The 18,525-nt window shown below is 35.7% G+C and overlaps 1 pseudogene across 1 annotated transcript; it reads right to left on the reverse strand.

Annotated features, from left to right (window-relative positions):
* Positions 1–3,976: 3,976 nt before the first annotated feature.
* Positions 3,977–18,175, reverse strand: LOC311621780 (26S proteasome non-ATPase regulatory subunit 9-like; annotated as a pseudogene). Its single transcript has 4 exons — positions 18,045–18,175; positions 14,692–14,790; positions 5,049–5,113; positions 3,977–4,902 (listed from the first exon to the last, which is right to left on the reverse strand). The product of its transcript is annotated as a 26S proteasome non-ATPase regulatory subunit 9-like (transcript).
* Between the last annotated feature and the right edge of the window lie 350 nt (positions 18,176–18,525).

Below are 18,525 nucleotides of genomic sequence, written 5' to 3' on the forward strand. Positions count from 1 at the left end.
ATTCAAATTCTCCATCCACTAAGTTTTTGGTCAATTTGCCACACAATAGATAACAAATAAACTGCATAAAAGGAGTGTTTTAGCATAAAAAAATAAAAATGCATAAAATGTGTTCAATATGGTTTTTATGAAAATAAACATTGAACAAATTAAGTATAGTTACTTATACTATCTTCAAAAACTTAGTTTGAGGAGTCAGTTTATTAAGTCTTCAGCCACTTGCTTTTATATATTTTAAAAAAAATACTTTCATTGATTCAGAGAGGAAGGAAGAGGGAGAGAGAGAAACATCAATATGAGAGATACTCGAGATACTCGAGATACTCATTTATAAGCTGCCTCCTGCATCCTCCTGTCCCCCAGGGACAGAGCCAGAAATCTGGGTATGTGCCCTTGGCCAGAATTGAACCCAGGACGCTTAAGTCCATAGGCCAATGCTCTATCCATTGACCCAAACCAGGTAAGGCAGCCATTTGTTTTTACAATGGCCAATATATTAGATTAAAGAACAATCTCCCCTTTTAAAACCAACATTTCACCTTATGAGAGCTTAGAGAAACATATTTATATTCTTGTTAAAATAAAAATCTATGCTAAATTTCACAACGTAGTATTTTGGCTATTTTTCCTGTCCTCTGAATGGTGATAGAATTAGCTGAAAGACCACCCAGTGCCAAAACACCTCCATTAATTATTTATTACTTTTGTGGTCAGTTGCCGTTAGTGTACATTTTTTTTTTTTTTTTTTTTTGCCTCTTACTTAGCTGCCTTTAAGGTCATTTGTAGGAAAAGAAAGAAATGGGTAGCTAAATACCATAGTTAAATCTCTTTTTTGCAAGTGATACAAATGTGTCTTCATATAGCAGCAGTCTCTTTATTTCCTACTAGAGGCCCAATGCATGAAATTCATGCAAGCATAGGCCTTCCTTTCCCTGGCTGCAGGCACTGGCTTCCCTCTGGCACCTGGGACCTGGGCTTCCTTTGGACTGCCAGCAGGCACTGGGGGCCAGAGATTTCCTTGCAGCCCTGGCTTTGTCTGGAAGGTCATCTGTAAAGATGTCCAGTCTAATTAGCATATTACATTTTTATCATTATACATGGGTCTTACCTTGCGTTTCATGAAATTCTTGCTTCTTAAACATTAGAAAAGTCTTAAGGTTCGTTATGAAATTCATAGCCAAATCAGATTTTCCTGAAACTGAGTAAGGCACAACTGTTTGACCATATTGTCTCAAATCAATTTCTCTGGTGGGTACTTCAGAACGTAAGCTTCGAGTTGTTAATAGATATGAAGTGACAAAGACAATTGCTAATATATGTAGCAACATCACTTTCCAGTTACGCAAAGAGAATAGTGCTCTCTTTATAAACATGCAATAAAATTGCTGGCAGAAAAGTGGAAACTGAAAAGAGAAGAAAAACATAGCAGTACAATTGTTGGTGACTCAAGTACAATATTCATGTTGAAACCCATTAATATTAACGATTCAATTTTTTACAAAAATTGAAGATACACACATATAATGCAAATATATCCTTGAATTGGACCCAACAAAACCACAAACTGGTATGAAAAGTTTTATTTGTGTAAGGTAATAAGGGAAATAATTAGAATCTGGTTTCTGATCTAACTGCATGAAAAATATTCAAATGATTTTATTCATTAATATACATATAGCACTTCTGATTAGAAAAACAAAATCTTATTAATTTCTTTTACTTAATATTAAAAAAAATCACCCTTCTATATTTCCATTTTAAAAGGAAATATTCCTATAAAACTTATATGAGAGTATTATCCTTTGCTAGGTTTTAAAAAAATCTTTATTAGAGAAACATATTTATATTCTTGTTAGATTAAAAATCTGTCCATGTCCATAGGTACTGTGTACCTGCATATAAGATCTTTGTTCCATCTCTTCCTGCACCCGTACATCCCCTTTCCCCTGAGAAATGTCAGTCCACTCTATTTCCATGCCCCTGATTATATTACATTCATTTTTTATTTTACATCAATTCATTTTACATCAATTTATTCTGTTCATCAGATTTTTTATTCATTTGATTTTTAGATTCACTTGTTGTAACTTTATTGTTCATATATATTTTTTTTATCTTTACCTTTCTCTTCTTCCTCTTCTTAAAGAATACTCTTCAGCATTTCATATAATACTGGTTTGGTGGTGATGAACTCCTTTAGCTTATTCTTGTCTGTGAAGCTCTTTATCTGATCTTCAATTCTAAATGATAGCTTTGCTGGGCAGAGCAATTTTGGCTGTAGGTTCTTGCTGTTCATTACTTTGAATATTTCTTGCCACTCCCTTCTGGCCTTCATAGTTTCTGTTGAGAAATCAGCTGACAGTCGTATGGGTACAACTTTGTAGGTAACTAGCTGTTTTTCTCTTACTGCTTTTAATATTCTTTCTATGTCTTTTGCCCTTGGCATTTTAATTAAGACGTGTCTTGGTGTGGTCCTCTTTGGGTTCCTTTTGTTTGGGGTTCTCTGCACTTCCTGGGTGTGTACGTTTATTTCTTTCCCAAGGTAGGCGAAGTTTTCTGTCATTATTTCTTCAAATAGGTTTTCAATATCTTACTCTTTCTCTTCTTCTGGAACCCCATAATTCAGATGTTGGTATGCTTAAAGTTGTCCCAGAGGCTCCTTACACTATCTTCATGTTTTTGGATTTCTTCTTCTTTTTGTTCTTCCAGTCGCTATTTTGATATTTGTATTTCAAATCTTTGACTTGATTCTTGTGTTTCAAATCTTTGACTTGATTCTTGTGATCCTCTACTCTACTGTTAAATCCCTGCATATTATTCTTTATTTCAGTCAGCGTATGTTTAATTTCTGACTAGTTATTTTCCATTTTATTTTTATTTTTTTGCATTCTCACTAGATCTCACTAAGTTTCTCAGAGGTTTCTAGAAGATTCTTGAATAACCTTATAACAGTGGTTTTGAACTCTATATCCAGTAGTTTGCTTTTTTTCATTTGTGACACATTTCTTTGTCTCTGCATTTTGGCTGATTCCTGTGTTTACCTCTAGGCCAATTGGCTGTGAGGTCCACCTGTGTCTCCAGTGGAAGAGCTGCTGTGCAGGAGACACCCCTATAAGGTAGGACTTGCTTTAGTGGGGCTTTGGTGCTCACTGAGTCTTCCCTTGAGTGTGTCACTCATGGGTGTGAAGAGTTGTAATTTGGTGAGGTTTCACAGGGATCACTGGGTACACTGGCTCTTGGATCTCCAAGAAGGTTCAAAATCAGCCATTGCCTGGGGCTACCCAACAGGAGCTACAGAGAGATTTGTAGATTCCACCTCTTTGTGTCGGGTTTCGAAGTACCCAGACAGGCCCAGATGCGAAGCTAGGTAGGCTGCTGCAGTGTTGGCCTTTGTCTTCTTTAGATAGATTTGGGTCTCCCTGACATTTTGTCAGCTACAATTTGACAGGTTTTAGACAGGACATTCATATGTAAAAACCACTGCACACAGTTTGGGTAAGGTTGTAAATTGGGTGGGGTGTCAGGGAATCTTGAAGGTAGAGAAAACAGCAATGGCTGCCAGTCAGTCCTGCACCAGAGAGTTCCAACTGCTGTTGCATGCACCTCCATCTGAAAAAAGGTTGTCCTGATGCCAGACAGTCCAGTTTTACCCCGTATGTGTCCTGGTCCCCCAAATTCTCACCCAGAACTGGAGCTCAGACATGCAGGAGCTTGTATCCCCCTCCTGATTAAAAAGTGGCACACTCAGATGCCAGCCTGTTCTGCACCTCCACACATCCAGGCCTCAACACTTACTACCAGTCTCAATCCTCTTTCTTCTTTATTTTTTTCCTAGTTGTAGTTCTTCCACTCTTCCAGTTTTCCCAAAGTTCTGGATGATAGTTGTTATGTATTTTAGTTGTATTTTTATTTCTTTTCTTTTCTTTTTTTAAAAAATTAATTAATTAATTAATTAATTAATTAATTTTTTTACTATAAAATGGCTTATTTGGAGAAAATAATTCCTAAAAGAATAAAGTCATGACAGCACCTGTTGGAATAACTCCCACCCTCTTGCCAACAGAGATTCCTAGTTGGGGCCATGGTCTAATTCAGAAAGATGCTAAACACATATCAAGTTCTGAACAATGCCTTAATCCCACGAGATTGCACCCGGAGGCCATGGTGTTTCTACCACCTAGAAGTTCAGGCTTCCAGATCCTAAAACTCCAGGGAGAGAAGAGAAGGGAGAACAGGCCCCCCCCCCCCCCCCCCAGACACAAGTCTAGGGCCACAGAAAATGCTTTCCTGATATGGTCCTCAGGGACAATCAACTTTGCAAAGGAATAATGTTGCAGCCCAGCAGTCCTTTCCCCGCCCAGCGTGTTGGGACAAGTCTAAGCCGGTGCTTCTCCCCTCTGAGGATTACTGTCACATTCAGGGGCTTCCCCTCACTGTGCTGCACCATGGTGCCAATGTTTCGCAGTGTCTGGAAATTTTGGGTATTTATGGAGCCAAACTCCACAATCTCATCATCCACTTGCAGACCCGTGATGCTCACGGGGGAGCCGGGGCTGATGCTGTTCACTTTGGCAAAGGCCTGGGGCGGGGGGGGGGGGGGGGGGGGGGGGGGGACTGAGGCCCTCGCTCTTGCTCAGGCTTTGGCTCATGGCCTCTTCCTGGGCCTCGGCCATGTCCCGGGCCTGCTTCTCCTTGTCCCGAGCATGCAGCTGGTGCGCAGCTGGTGCAGGGCCTCCTCCTGCTTCATCACCGCCTTGTGGTCGTTCTGCAAGCAGGCGACGTTGTGCCTTGCAGTTCGAACTTGGTACAGGTCCACATCTGAGCGGGGGTAGCCCTCGCAGTCCACCAGCGGCTCATTCATCCCAACGCCTTTAGGCTCTCCAGGCCCGGCACCACGCCGGCCTGCGGGGAGCCCCGGCTCCTGGTTGTAATTTTGATATGGTTGTGGGAGGCAGCAAGGACCAGTGTTTACTTATACTGCCATCTTGGTTCTCCCTTTTCTAGGGTTTAATATACAAACTATGATTCACAGTGGGGGAAAAAAATACCCCTAATCTGATCAACCAGTATCATCTGATCACAACTGTCATAAATCTTGAGTTTTATGTTAGATCTGAACAAGGAAAATTTATGAGAAAATGAGTGAGTACTTTTCAAAGTGATTCTGAATAATATCAATAGTAAGAGTAGCAGCTGTCTTTTCTTTAAAACACATTTCTCCTGCATCAGGATATCATATCTGTCTGAATCTTCTATGGCTAAACTTAAAACACCTTTAAAGTTCATATTTAAAATTGTACATCTCAAACCCAAACCAAACTTACTGTTTAAATTATTAGTAAATGTGCTCACCCCAGTGTTAAATTGAACTGTAGCAATTTCACTCAGTCTGGAGAAAGCTGGTGCACTGTAGTTTCTGGACATAATCCTATTCTTCCTTGTGTCCAAGGAAGAGGATATGCTGGGTAGAATGTCCACTTGGGAATCTGCCAGTTTATTGACCCTACATACACACAAGTACATGGAAAAAGCACAAAACATTTTATTTTGACAAGAGCCTTAAACTATAATATTTTGGGGAATGTCAAAGAAAGTTCCAAATGTGGACCCTCCTTCCTTATTCTCATGGTTGGAATATTGTTTTGAGGCAGCATGGTAACAGGGGCTCCCATTAAACTGGCCAGAAGGATAACAGCAATTTATGGCAGAGTTCCTATAATTCTGAGGAACTGTGTTATCATGAGAAAAATATTTGAATATATTCTATGTTGCATTAAGATGAATTTATACAAGTTAAAGAACTTACCTTTCATGAAAGATAGTAACTCTTTTTTGAGCATTACAATGCTATGTATTTTATTGAATTATGGGGATATAAGCTAGTAGGTATTTTTTTAAGTTCTTACATTTGCTACTACTGCCTATGTTTAAAGCTGTGTCTTTGGGCATAGATATTTAAGAAGAATAAAGAGACATACAGAAGAAAGGTACTAAGTAGAATAATAGAAGATATATATCACAAATAAATATACTGAAGACAGGAAAAATTACACTAAATTAATAAAACACTTAGTAAGAAATACATGATTTAAAAGTTGTATTTTTTTTCACCATAGAACTATCAAGGTAATTTAAATCCTGTCATAGCATTTGTATGGAATATAACATTAATCATTCTGAATTATGACCTTCCCAGTAGTGAGTGGATTGATGACTTCTGTAGCCTTTAAAGATAACATATGCATATTAAAACCCTGCTTTAAAGCATCCCTGCAGGGTTGTCTTTTGTTTGATACTAATTTTGAGGACTATTATGCTTTCTAAAATAGTCATTTAATACTTTTTGTTATCTGAAGTTTTTAATTCTTCATATTATAATCAATGGCAATAAATTTCCATTGATTATAATATGATAATATAAATAAGTGGAAGAAAAAAAATTCTTAATTAGAAAGAATCCTGATGAGATATTTTCCCAACAAATGTATAAACATGCAAAAACATGCACAAACACACACATTCTCTTAAAGGTGGCATTCAAATTTTATTTCATCCATTTACATAATTACTAATATATTTTGGTTTATTTCTAAGGTCTTGTTTCCTTCTATTTATCTTTTTTATTTTTTAGCTTTATTGAAATATGACTGACATATACAAATTATATATGTATTTATGATATAGAACATTATGTTTTGATATGAGTATACATTGTGAAATCTTTACCACAGTCAAGCTTATTAACACATTAATCACCTCACAGAGATGAAACAAATATTTGTGATCTACTTTCTTAGAAAATTTCAAATTTACAATTATTATTAAATATAGTTACCATACTGTATTGTGGAGACCTGTATTCTCTAGAACTTACTCATCTTATATCTGAAAGTTTGTACCTTTTGATCAACATTTCAATAACCAGACACCCTGAGGAGAGCAAACATGGGGAGACAAAGAAACAGCTCCCATATATAAAAAAAGGGAGGAATCACTAGAAAAGGAAGTGAATAAAATGAAGGCAAGCAATTTGTCAGAGAAATAATTCAGAGCAATGATTATAAGGATGCTGAAAAGGATGGAAGACAAATTCAACAATATGTGCAAGAACCAAGAGGAAATGAAGAAGAACGAGGAAGAAATGAAGAGTGACATCACTGCAATAAAGAAACCATCAACAGTATACTAGAAGAAGCAGAGGACTGCATCAGTGAGCTACAAGACAAGGTAGGGAAATATACCCAGGCAGAGCAGCAACTAGAAAAAAACAAAACAAAACAAAAAACAACCTTAAAAAACAGGAGGAGAGCCTGAGGGAACTTTGGGGCAATATGAAACAAAACAACCTTTGCATGATAAGGGTACCAGAAGGAGAGGAAACTGAGCAAGAAATAGAAAATCAGTTTGAAGAAATAATGACAGAAAACTTCCCAGATATTGGCAAGAAAAAAACAAAAACAAAACTCATACAAGTCAAAGAAGCTCACAGAGTCCCAAACAAGATGAACCGTAAAAGACCTAAACTGAGACACATTATAATTAAACTGGCAAACACCAATGACAAAGTAAGAATCTTAAAGGCTGCCAGAGAGAGACAGAAAGTTATCTACAAAGAATCTCCCATCAGAATATCAAAATATTTCTCAACAGAAACACATCTAGACAGAAAGATATGGAATGAAATATATAAAGTCATGCAAAGTAAGGGGCTGAATCCAAGAATACTGTACCCAGCAGGGCTATCAATCAAAGTTGAGGGTGAAATCAGGAGCTTCATAGACAAAAAAAGACTAAGTGAGTTTATTGCCACCAAAGCGGCAAAGCGGCAATGTAAAAAGAAGAAAAGGGAATGGATGAAGGAATATAGGCTTAAAGAATAAAAATGGTAACAAACAAGTATTTACCAATAATAACTTTAAATATAAGTGGATTAAATGCCCCGATCAAAAGACCTAGGGTAGCTGAATGGATAAGGAACATGACCGATATATCTGCTCTCTACAGGAAACACACCTCAGAACAAAGGACTCACACAGACTGATGGTGAAGGGATGGAAAGGTTTTTCAGGCAAATGGAAATGAAAAAATAGTTGGGGTAGCAATATTTATATCTGACATATTAGAACTCAAAGGCCACTTCATAATAGTAAAGGGAGCATTCCAATAAGAAGATATATCTCTGGTAAACATACATGCACCCAATGCAGGAGTACCCAAATACTTAAACAAACAAACAAACAAACTTCTGGAGTATATTAAGAGAGAGATTGACAGCAATACAATCATAGTAGGGGACTTCAATACCCCACTAATACCACTGGGTAAATCCTCTAAACAAAAAATCACCAAAGAAACATCAATCCTAAATAATTCACTAGATCAGACGAAATTAATTGACATCCTCAGAACATTTCACCCAAAAGCCATGGAATATACATTCTTTTCAAGTGCACATGGGGCATTTCCAAAGATAGACTACATATTGTGGCACAAACAAAGTCTCTTCAAATTCAAGAAGATAGAAATCATATCAAGCATCTTCTTAGATCACAATGGCATAAAATTAGAAATCAATCACAATAAAAACAATGAAAAAAAATCAAACAACTGGAGGCTAAATAGCATGCTATTAAACAATGATTGAGTTATCAAAGAGATCAATGAAGAAATAAAAAGCATCATGATAACAAATGACAATGAAAACACAATAATACAAAATTTAAGAGACACATTTAAACAGTCTTGAGAGGGAAGTTTACAGGCCTACCACAAAAAACAAACAAACAAACAAAAAAAACAAAACACAAGAAAAAAATGGTAATAAATTATCTAACACTACAACTCAAATAGTTATAAAGAGAGCAATAGAAAAAGCCCAGCATAAGCAGAAGTAAGGAAATAATACATATCAGAGCAGAAATAAATGACATAGGGACAAAAACAAAAAAACAAAAAACAAAGATCAACAACAGCTGGTTCTTTGAAAGGATAAACAAGATTGATGAACCTCTATCCAGGCTTAGCAAAAAGCAAAAAGAGACAACTCAAATAAACCAAACGAGAAATGAAAGAGATGAAGTAAAAATCGATCCAACAGAAATACAAATGATTATGAAAAAAATAACAACTCTATTACAGCAAAATGGACAACCTAGATGAAATGGACATATTAATAAAAAATTCAAGCTCCCAATACTAAATCAGGAAGAATAAAAAACCCTAGAAACATCTATCAGAACATCAAACATCAGGGAAGGTAGGGGATGGTGGAGGTAAGGGGTAGAGATCAATCAAAGGAATTATGTGCATGCATATAAGCCTAATCAATGGACACAGACAACAGGAGGGTAAGGGAATGAATGGTGGGGGAAGGTTGAGGGGTAATGGGGGAATAAGGATACATATGTAATTAAAAAACACACAAAACCTGAATAGGCCAGTAAGCACCAAAAAAACTGAAACAGTGATAAAAAATGTTCCAGCAAACAAAAGCCCTGGTCCGGATGCCTTTACAGGAAGTTCTACCAAGCATTCAAAGAACTAAAACCTATCCTCCTCAATCTATTACAAAAAATTTAAGAGGAAGGCACACTTCTAAGTTCTTTCTATGAAGCCAGCATTACCCTAATTCTAAAATCAGTTAAAGACACCACAATTAACGACAACTACAGGCCAATATCCTTGAAGAACATAGATGCTAAAACCATCAACCTAATTCTAGCAAATTGAATCCAGCAGTACATTAGAAAGGTCATACACTATGATGAAGTGGGAATGCAAGGATGGTACAATATCCGAAAATCAACAAACATGATACCATCATATAAACAAATTGAGAGACAAAAATTACATAATCATATCAATCGATGCAGAAAAAAGCATTGACAAAATCAAACAGCCTTTCTTTAAAATTTTTTTTTATTGATTAAGGTATTACAAATGTGTCTTTATCCCCTCATTGTCTCCTCATCCCTCCAAGTCCTGCCCTCACCCTCACCCCGTTGTCTGCATCCATCCCTTATGCTTATATGCACCCATACAAGTTCTTTGATTGATCTCTCCTTCTTACCCCCTTCTTGATAAAAACTTTCAGCAAAATGGGAAAAGAGGGATCATACCTCAACATATTAAAAGCCTTATATGAAAATCCCACAGCTAACATCATACTCAATGGGCAAAAACTAAACTCATTCTCTCTAAGAACCGGAAAAGATAGGGCTGTCCACTCTCACTACTTCTGTTCAACATAATACTGGAAGTACTAGCCATAGCGATCAGACAAGAAGTAATAAAAGGCATTCATATCAGAAAAAAATGAGTAAAACTGTCCTTATTCACAGATGACATGATACTACTAGAACTAATACATCAGTGGCTCTCAACCTTTCTAATGCCATGATTCTTTAATATAGTTCCTCATATTATGGTGACCCCAACCATAAAACTATTTTTGTTGCTACTTCATAACTATAATTTTGCTACTATTATCAATTATAATGTAAATATCTGTGTTTTCTGATGGTCTTAGGTGACCCCTGCGAAAGGGGTTGTGACCCACAGATTGAGAACTGCTGTCAAGGGTTGCCTGAGACCATAGAAAAACACAGATATTTACATTACGATTCATAACAGTAGTAGCAAAATTACAATTATGAAGTAGCAACAAAAATAATTTTATGGTTGGGAGTCACCACAACATGAGGAACTATATTAAAGGGTCACACATTAGGAAGGTTGAGAACCACTGTAATAAATGAATTCAGCAATGAAGCAGGATACAAAATTAACAATCCAAATCTATGGCCCTTTTATACTCTAATAATGAACTCACAGAAAGGGAAACAAATAAGCAAAAAAACAAAAAATCCCATTTATCATTGTATTAACAAAATTAAGATAACTAGGAATAAAGTTAACTAAGGAGGTAAAAGACCTGTACTCGGAAAACTACAGGAGATTAAATAAAGGATACAGAGGAAGATATAAACAAATGAAAGAATATACCAAGTTCATGGATTGGTAGAATCAACATCATTAAAATCTCCAGAATACCCAAAACAATTTACAGATTCAATGCAATCCCCATTAAAATTCCAATGGCATATTTCAAAGAACTGCAACAAACTCTCCAAAATTTATATGGAATAAAAAAAGACCCCAATAGTTGTAGCAGTCCTGAGAAAAAAGAACAAACTTGGAGGGATCACAATACCAGATATCAAGCTATATTACCAAGCCTCGGTTCTCAAAACTGCCTGGTACTGGCACATGAACAGGCATATAGACCAATGGAATAGAACAGAACAGAGAACCCAGAAATCGACCCAAGCCATTTGCTCAATTAATATTTGACAAAGGAGGCAAGAGCATATAATTGAATCAAGACGGTCTCTTCAATAAACGGTGCTAGGAAATGTGGTCAGAAACATGCAAAAATTTGAAACTAAATCACCAATTTACACCATAAATAAAAATAAAGATGAGAAACCATAAAAATCCTACAGGACTCCATAGGTAGCAAAACAGTAGATATATGTCATAGCAATATCTTTACCAATATAGTTCCTGGAGCAATGGAGACAAAGGAGAAAATAAATAAATGGGACTACATCAAAACAAAAAGTTTCTACACAGCAAAATAACTCATCAACAAAACAACAAGAAAGTCCACTGCGTGGGAGAACATATTTGTCAATGCTATTTCAGATAAGGGTTTAATCTTCAAAATTTATAGAGAACTCATACAACTTAACAAAAGGAAGATAAACAATCCAATAAAAAAAATGAGCAAAAGACCTAAATAGACACTTCTTGAAAGATGACATACAGAAGGCCAAGATACATATGAAAACATGCTCAAAGTCATTGATCATCCAAGAGATGCAAATCAAAACAATAATGAGGTACCTGTCAGAATGGCTATCATCAACAAATCAATAAACAACAAGTGCTGGTGAAGATGTGGAGAAAGAGGAACCCTCTGCACTGCTGGTGGGAATGCAGACTGGTGCAGCCACTGTGGAGAACAGTATGGAGTTTCCTCAAAAAGTTGAAAATGGAACTGCCCTTTGACTCAGTAATACCACTTCTAGAACTATATCCCAAGAAATGAGAAACACCAATCAGAAAGGAAATATGCACCCCATGTTCATAGCAGCACAATTTACAATAGCTGAGATTTGGAAACAGCCTAAGTGTCCATCAGCAGATGTGTGGATTCAAAAATTGTGGTACAACTATACAATGAGATACTATACTGCTGTAAAAAGGAAGGAATTCTTACCATTTACAACAGCATGGATGGAACTAGAGAGCATTATGCTAAGTGAAATAAGCCAGTTAGAGACAGATAAATATCACATGATCTCACTCATATGTGAGATATAATGTAATGAACAAAAATAGAACCAGAGACAAATGGCAGGGGAGGTGGAGAAGTGGTTAGAGAGCAACCAAAGTACTTGTAAGCATGCATACTAGCATAACCAATTGACACAGACACTGGTGCGGTGGGAGCTGGTCCTGGAATGGTTGTATGGAGGTCAATTGGGGGAAAAGGAGACATATGTAAATCTTAAGACAATAATAAATAAAAATTAAAAAAAATTAAAAATGGGGAAAGGACTGGAATAGATACTTCTCCAAAGAGAACGTACAGATGGCCAACAAACATATGAAAAAAAAATGCTCAATGTCACTAATCATGAGAGATGCACATTGAAAAATACAACAAAGTGTCATCTTATACCTGCCAGAATGGGTACCTTCAATAAAGCAACACATAGCAAGTGCTGGAGATGATGTGGAGAAAAGGGAACCCATGTGCACTGCTGGTGGGAATTCAGACTGGTGCAGCCACTGTGGAAGACAGTATGGCGTTTCCTCAAAAAATTAAATGCAGAACTCCCATTTGACCCAGCAAAGCCACTTCCACGAATATATCCTAAGAATCTTGAAGCACCAATGAGAAAGAATGTATGCATTCCTATATGTTCATTGCAGCATTATTTACAGTAGCTAAGATTTGGAAACGCCCATCTTCCCACCAGTAGATGAGTGGATAAAAAGCTGTATTACATTTACACCATGGAATACTATGCAGCAGTAAAAAATAAGGATCTCTTACCCTTTGCAACAACATGGAGGGCCCTGGAGAGTATTACGCTAAGTGAAACACCCTTCCCTCACCTCACACCTGCCAGAATGGCTACCATCAATAAATCAACAAACAACAAGTGCTGGATGTTGAGAAAAGGGAACCCTAGTACACTGCTGGTGGAAATGCAGATCGGTGCAGCTACTGTGGAAAACAGTATGGAGTTTCCTCAAAAAAAAAAAAAAAAAAAAAAAAAAGGAACTTTCCATTCATCCACTAATGGGCACTTTGACTGCTTCCCAACCTTAGCTACTGTAAATGAAGCTGTTATAAACATAGCAGTGCTTATATTCTTTCTGATTGGTGTTTTGGGGTTTTTAGGATATTTTTCTAGAAGTGGATTTGCTGGGTCAAACAAAAGTTCCATTTTTAATTTTTTAAAATATTGATCAACAAAATAAGACTTGAAGCATATAAGGCATGAAACAGACAGACATATCTCAATGTGGGGGTGAGGAGATGAGGAGAAATTAAACAAAAAAACTTATGTACTGATATTCATTGCCCATGGACACAGGGAATAGGGTGGTGAAGACCTGGGAGTTGGGCCTGGGATGGGTAGAGGTTGGTAAAGGAGGTGAATGGGAGACAACTATAACTTTGTAAACAAAAATGAAACTATTGTTTGACCCAGTGATAGCACTTCTAGGAACATATCCTAAGAATATCCCAAAACACCAATCAGAAAGAATGTATGCACCCCTATGTTCATAGCAGCATTGTTTTCAATAGCTAAGATCTGGAAACATCCCAGGGATCCATCAGTAGTTGAGTGGTGATACATTTACACCACGGAATACTACACAGCTATAAAAAATAAGTATTTATTATCCCTTGAGACATCATGGAGAGACCTGGAGAGTGTTACACTGAGTGAAATAAGCCAGTTACAGAAAGACAAATAAATATTATATTATCTCACTTATAAGTGGAATCTGGTGATCATAAGTAACTGATGAACAAAATAGATCCAGAGGCATGGAAACACAGAATAGACTGTCTAATCTCAGAGGGAAGGTGGGGGTGGATGAGTGGAAAGAGATCAATCAAAGAACTTGTATGCATATATGCATATATGCATAACCCATGGACACAGACAATTGTATGGTGAAGGCTGGAGGTGGCTAGATGATGGGAAGAGGGTGGCAAGGGGGGAGGAATCAGGGGACATCTGTAACACTGTCAATAAAACAAAATAATGTACAAATTAAATAAATTATGGGAACATGGTTAGGTCAAAATTTTAAAGTCATTTCTAGTTCAGAATCCAAGTTAGAACTCTAACTTTTCCTATGATAACACCAATTTTAATTGTTTTTTTCTTGACTAACATAATATGACATATGAATCAAAGCTCAAGTTCAAAATCTTTACACATTCTTAGATGAAAATACAAAAATACATTAGCATAAATATTAACATATTTTCAAAAATACATAACTGTAATTAATTTAGTCCAATGCAAATAGGGTGAAGTTTGCCTTCAAAATGGTGTATGATAGTGGTGGGAATTTTTTAAGGTGATTATTACTCACGTATGAAAGACTTCTTTCATGGTAGTAATTGAAGCATCAAAGTCGATAATACCCAGCACACTCTGATTCTCTTTCAGATCGTTAAACAGATCTTCAAATCTGGAGGCAAGGAGAAAGGAAAAAGCACTAGTCTAGATACATTTTATTTTCTAGTAAATAAAATATTAAAAAAAATACATATAATGGAATACTACTGAGCCATAACAAAAGATAAAATACTGGCATCTATAACAATATGGATGGATCTTTCACACATTTTTAAAATTTATTGATTTGAGAGAGAGACCTTGAAAATATTATTCTAAGGGAAATAAATTAGGTAAAAGATAAGAACATGATTCCACTCATACGTAAAATACAAAATTGAAAGCAACAAATGAGCAAACAAGATAAATAAATGAACAGAAACTCATAGACACAGATACCAGTATGGTGGTTACCAGAGGGAAGGGGACTAGGAGGGCAGTGAAGTGGGTCAAATATATGGTGATGAAAGAAGATGGGCTTCGGGTGATAAGAACACCATGAGAAAGACAGATGATGTATCATAGAATTAAACACTTGAATGTTCCTACTGTTTTCTTAAATTATTTACTGAGGTAATAGATATGAAACATAAAATTTACCATTTCATTATTTTAAGTGTATAATTGAAGCATCATTAAGCACATTCTCAATGTTGTACAATCATCACCCCCAACTTCCAGAACTTTTTCACAATCCCAAACTAAAACTACACCCATTACACAATAATTAATTCACTATTCCTTCCTTCCCTCAGCTTCACTTCCACTTTCTGTCTTAGTGGGTTGGTCTGTTCTGTGTGCTGCACATAAGTTGGGATCACACACTATCTGTCCTTTTGTGTCTGGCTTATTTCACTTAGCATAATCCTTTCCAGGTTCATAAATGTTGTAGCATGTGTCAGAATATTTAAGAATGAAAAATACTCATTGTATGGATATACATGTTGCTTACCCATTAATTCAGTGGTTGTTTGGGTTGTTTCCACCTTTTGGATTTTGTGAATAATGAGCATTGGTGTAGAAATATCTGTTAGAATTTCTGTTTTCAATTACTTTGGGTATATACCTGGAAGAGGGATTGCTGGGTCATTTAGTAGTTCTATGTTTAACTTTTTGAGGAACCTCCATACCATTCTCCACAGCAGATACACTGATTTACATCCCATTTCTCCACATCCTTACCAACCTTTGCTATTTTTGTATTTGTTTTTTAATTTGCTTTTCCCTAATGAATAGTGATGTTGAACATCTCATGTGCTTATTGGCAATCTGTACATCTTTGGAGGAATGTTTATTCAAGTCCTTTGCCCATTTTCAAGTTTCAGGCTGTTTTTTAAAAATTATTTTCAGTATTGTTTTGTTCTGTAATAATTTATAGTTAGCCATGGAAAGATGTTTAGATTATTCTTCACTGTAATGCTTATTGTGAAACAAATAAAAAAAAAGATATTTTTACTTAGCAATTTCTCTATACTGCAACTTTGTCTTTGGTATATATTCTTTTATTCTTCTAAAATTATAAATTTATTTTTAGAAGTGTTAATAAAATTTAATTTATTCACATGTGATTCCTACATCAAATGAAAAAGTTCACAAAGTACAGGAAGTATGAACCATAAGAAAATAGAATTAGTGAAACAGTAGCTGGGCACTGGAGAGATTTAATCATATAGGTAAATTGTATGAAGGTTTTGCTAATTGTAGTGCAGTTACATGAAGGAATCCAAGAATAGTTTTACCAGGAAAAGTCAACACTGTTTTAGGTTGAAAAGGTCATTGTTATCTTCCTTTTGAGTCTTCTCAATAGAATCCCTATTCACCTATATTTAAGGGTCCATATATTCTGTTGAGGATTATTGTATACTACTCGTAATAATATTCTTGTAATGTCTTTGACTGGTTTTAGTACCAGGGTAATACTGGCCTTATAAAACAAATTGGGAAATGTTCCCTTTTCCCTCGTTTTCTAGAATTGCTATTTTTTCTTCTTTAAATGTTTAATAGAAGTCATCTGGTCCTGGAGTTTTCTCTGTGGGGATGATTTATAGTACAAATTAAATGTCTTTAATAAATATATTTTCAAATTAAATTCTTTTTGAGTTAGTTTTGGTAATCTGTGTCTTTTAGGCATTGAGGTTATCAATACTGATAACCTCAATATAGGCATTGAGGTTATCAGTATTGATTATAAGTCTCTCCCTTGTTTTTATGTAAATACAGAGTTGGAAAACATTTAGAATTGTGCCCAGCCCAAAGAAATAAACAATTAAGCTACCGAAGTCTTGAAAATAACCAAGAACTCTTGGTCGTTTTATTCTTCTCTTACTATAGTGAACAATACTGAGAACAAACAGGCTATGGACAGTTTATTCAAGTTGTTTTTTCTCCTTCAACACTTGGTTTAAAATTACTTTCATTCTGAGTTCATATATTTTCCCCTAACTTCACGATTTACATTTTGTGCTTACTAGGTCCACTGTCCATGGCCCAGAATCTCCACATCTAAAGTGTTGAAAATAAACAGTGTGGCTAGTTCTTCATTTCTCAGGAATTCTTTTTCTTTTTTCCTTCCATATCCAGAGTATTTAGTGGGAGTACAAGATAAAAGTATTACCTGTTTCTAAATCCTTACATTTCTTATTTTATACTTAATGATGTACTTATTCTTTCTGACAATGTCATGTGTATACATATGATATAGGATTGGACAGATGTGATACATTTAAGCAGCTTCTCTAACTTTTTTTTAGAGCATTATTCAGCACCTCCAGAATTATAATTACCCAACAAGTGTCCTTGTTAATCTTACTCCAAGAGTTGCAATTGAAGCTACTTTCTTATTTCATCTTAATGTCTCCCTGGATCTTATCATACATAAAATTTGTTTATTATGAACATCTTATAATGAATTACTCTTGTGAGCACCAGGAAGCGATAGAAAATAAATGGCAAACCTCTCTCAAAAAGAAAAGCCAGAACTTTAGGTGGTGGGCACACAGTGCAATATATAGATCTTGTAACACAGAAATCTACACCTATATGATCATAATAAACAATATCACCTAACTAAATGTAATTAAAAATAAAATAAATTAAATAAAAAAGAAAGAAAAACATCAAATAAGCTTTGAATGAAGGTGAATTGAATAAGCAATCCCCGAATTAGTGAAAGAAATCTTCAGCTGTGAACTTCTCAACTCTAATTGGCAAATGACAACTTAACTGGTTCATTAACAAAATACTACTTACTAAACTTGCTAAACCTGGAAAATTAAAAATAATTTTTGGTCACTCAAACCACCCATATAGAACTCCCTAAATTTATACCTGTCCATATACTCTTTGGGTAGGACAAATGATAATTCAGCTTCAGAGTACTTTTCCAAGTTGGCATGTGGAATATGAGACTGAATCATTGTAGAGAGCTTTTCGACATCACATTGTGGTTCAATCTCCATGATTATGTGACATTTAGCACCTGAGAGAAATCATTTAGAAAACCAAATGAAGAAATTTTGTACCTTTTAATCTTGTAAGAACAAATTTGGCTTTTCATGGTTCAGGTTACCTAGGTCCAAAGGAAGGAGACATGGTATATCACAAAAGATTTTGTTTTGACTCTGGGAAGGCTCACACTTAAAATTTCCAAATGTTGCTCCAAAAAGCAAGACGTTGAATAACTAGAAATTTCCTTTATAATTTAAATAAAAATTTAAATAATAATAATAACAGTGTATATAAACAGATTCAGTAGTTGTGTGAAGAAAGGGCCCTGTTTTTGCCTACTTAGAACTACTGAGACTGTAAT

This window comes from Pipistrellus hanaki, assembly GCF_964339955.1.
Source record: "Pipistrellus hanaki genome assembly, chromosome: 4".
Classification (NCBI taxonomy): Eukaryota; Metazoa; Chordata; class Mammalia; order Chiroptera; family Vespertilionidae; genus Pipistrellus; species Pipistrellus hanaki.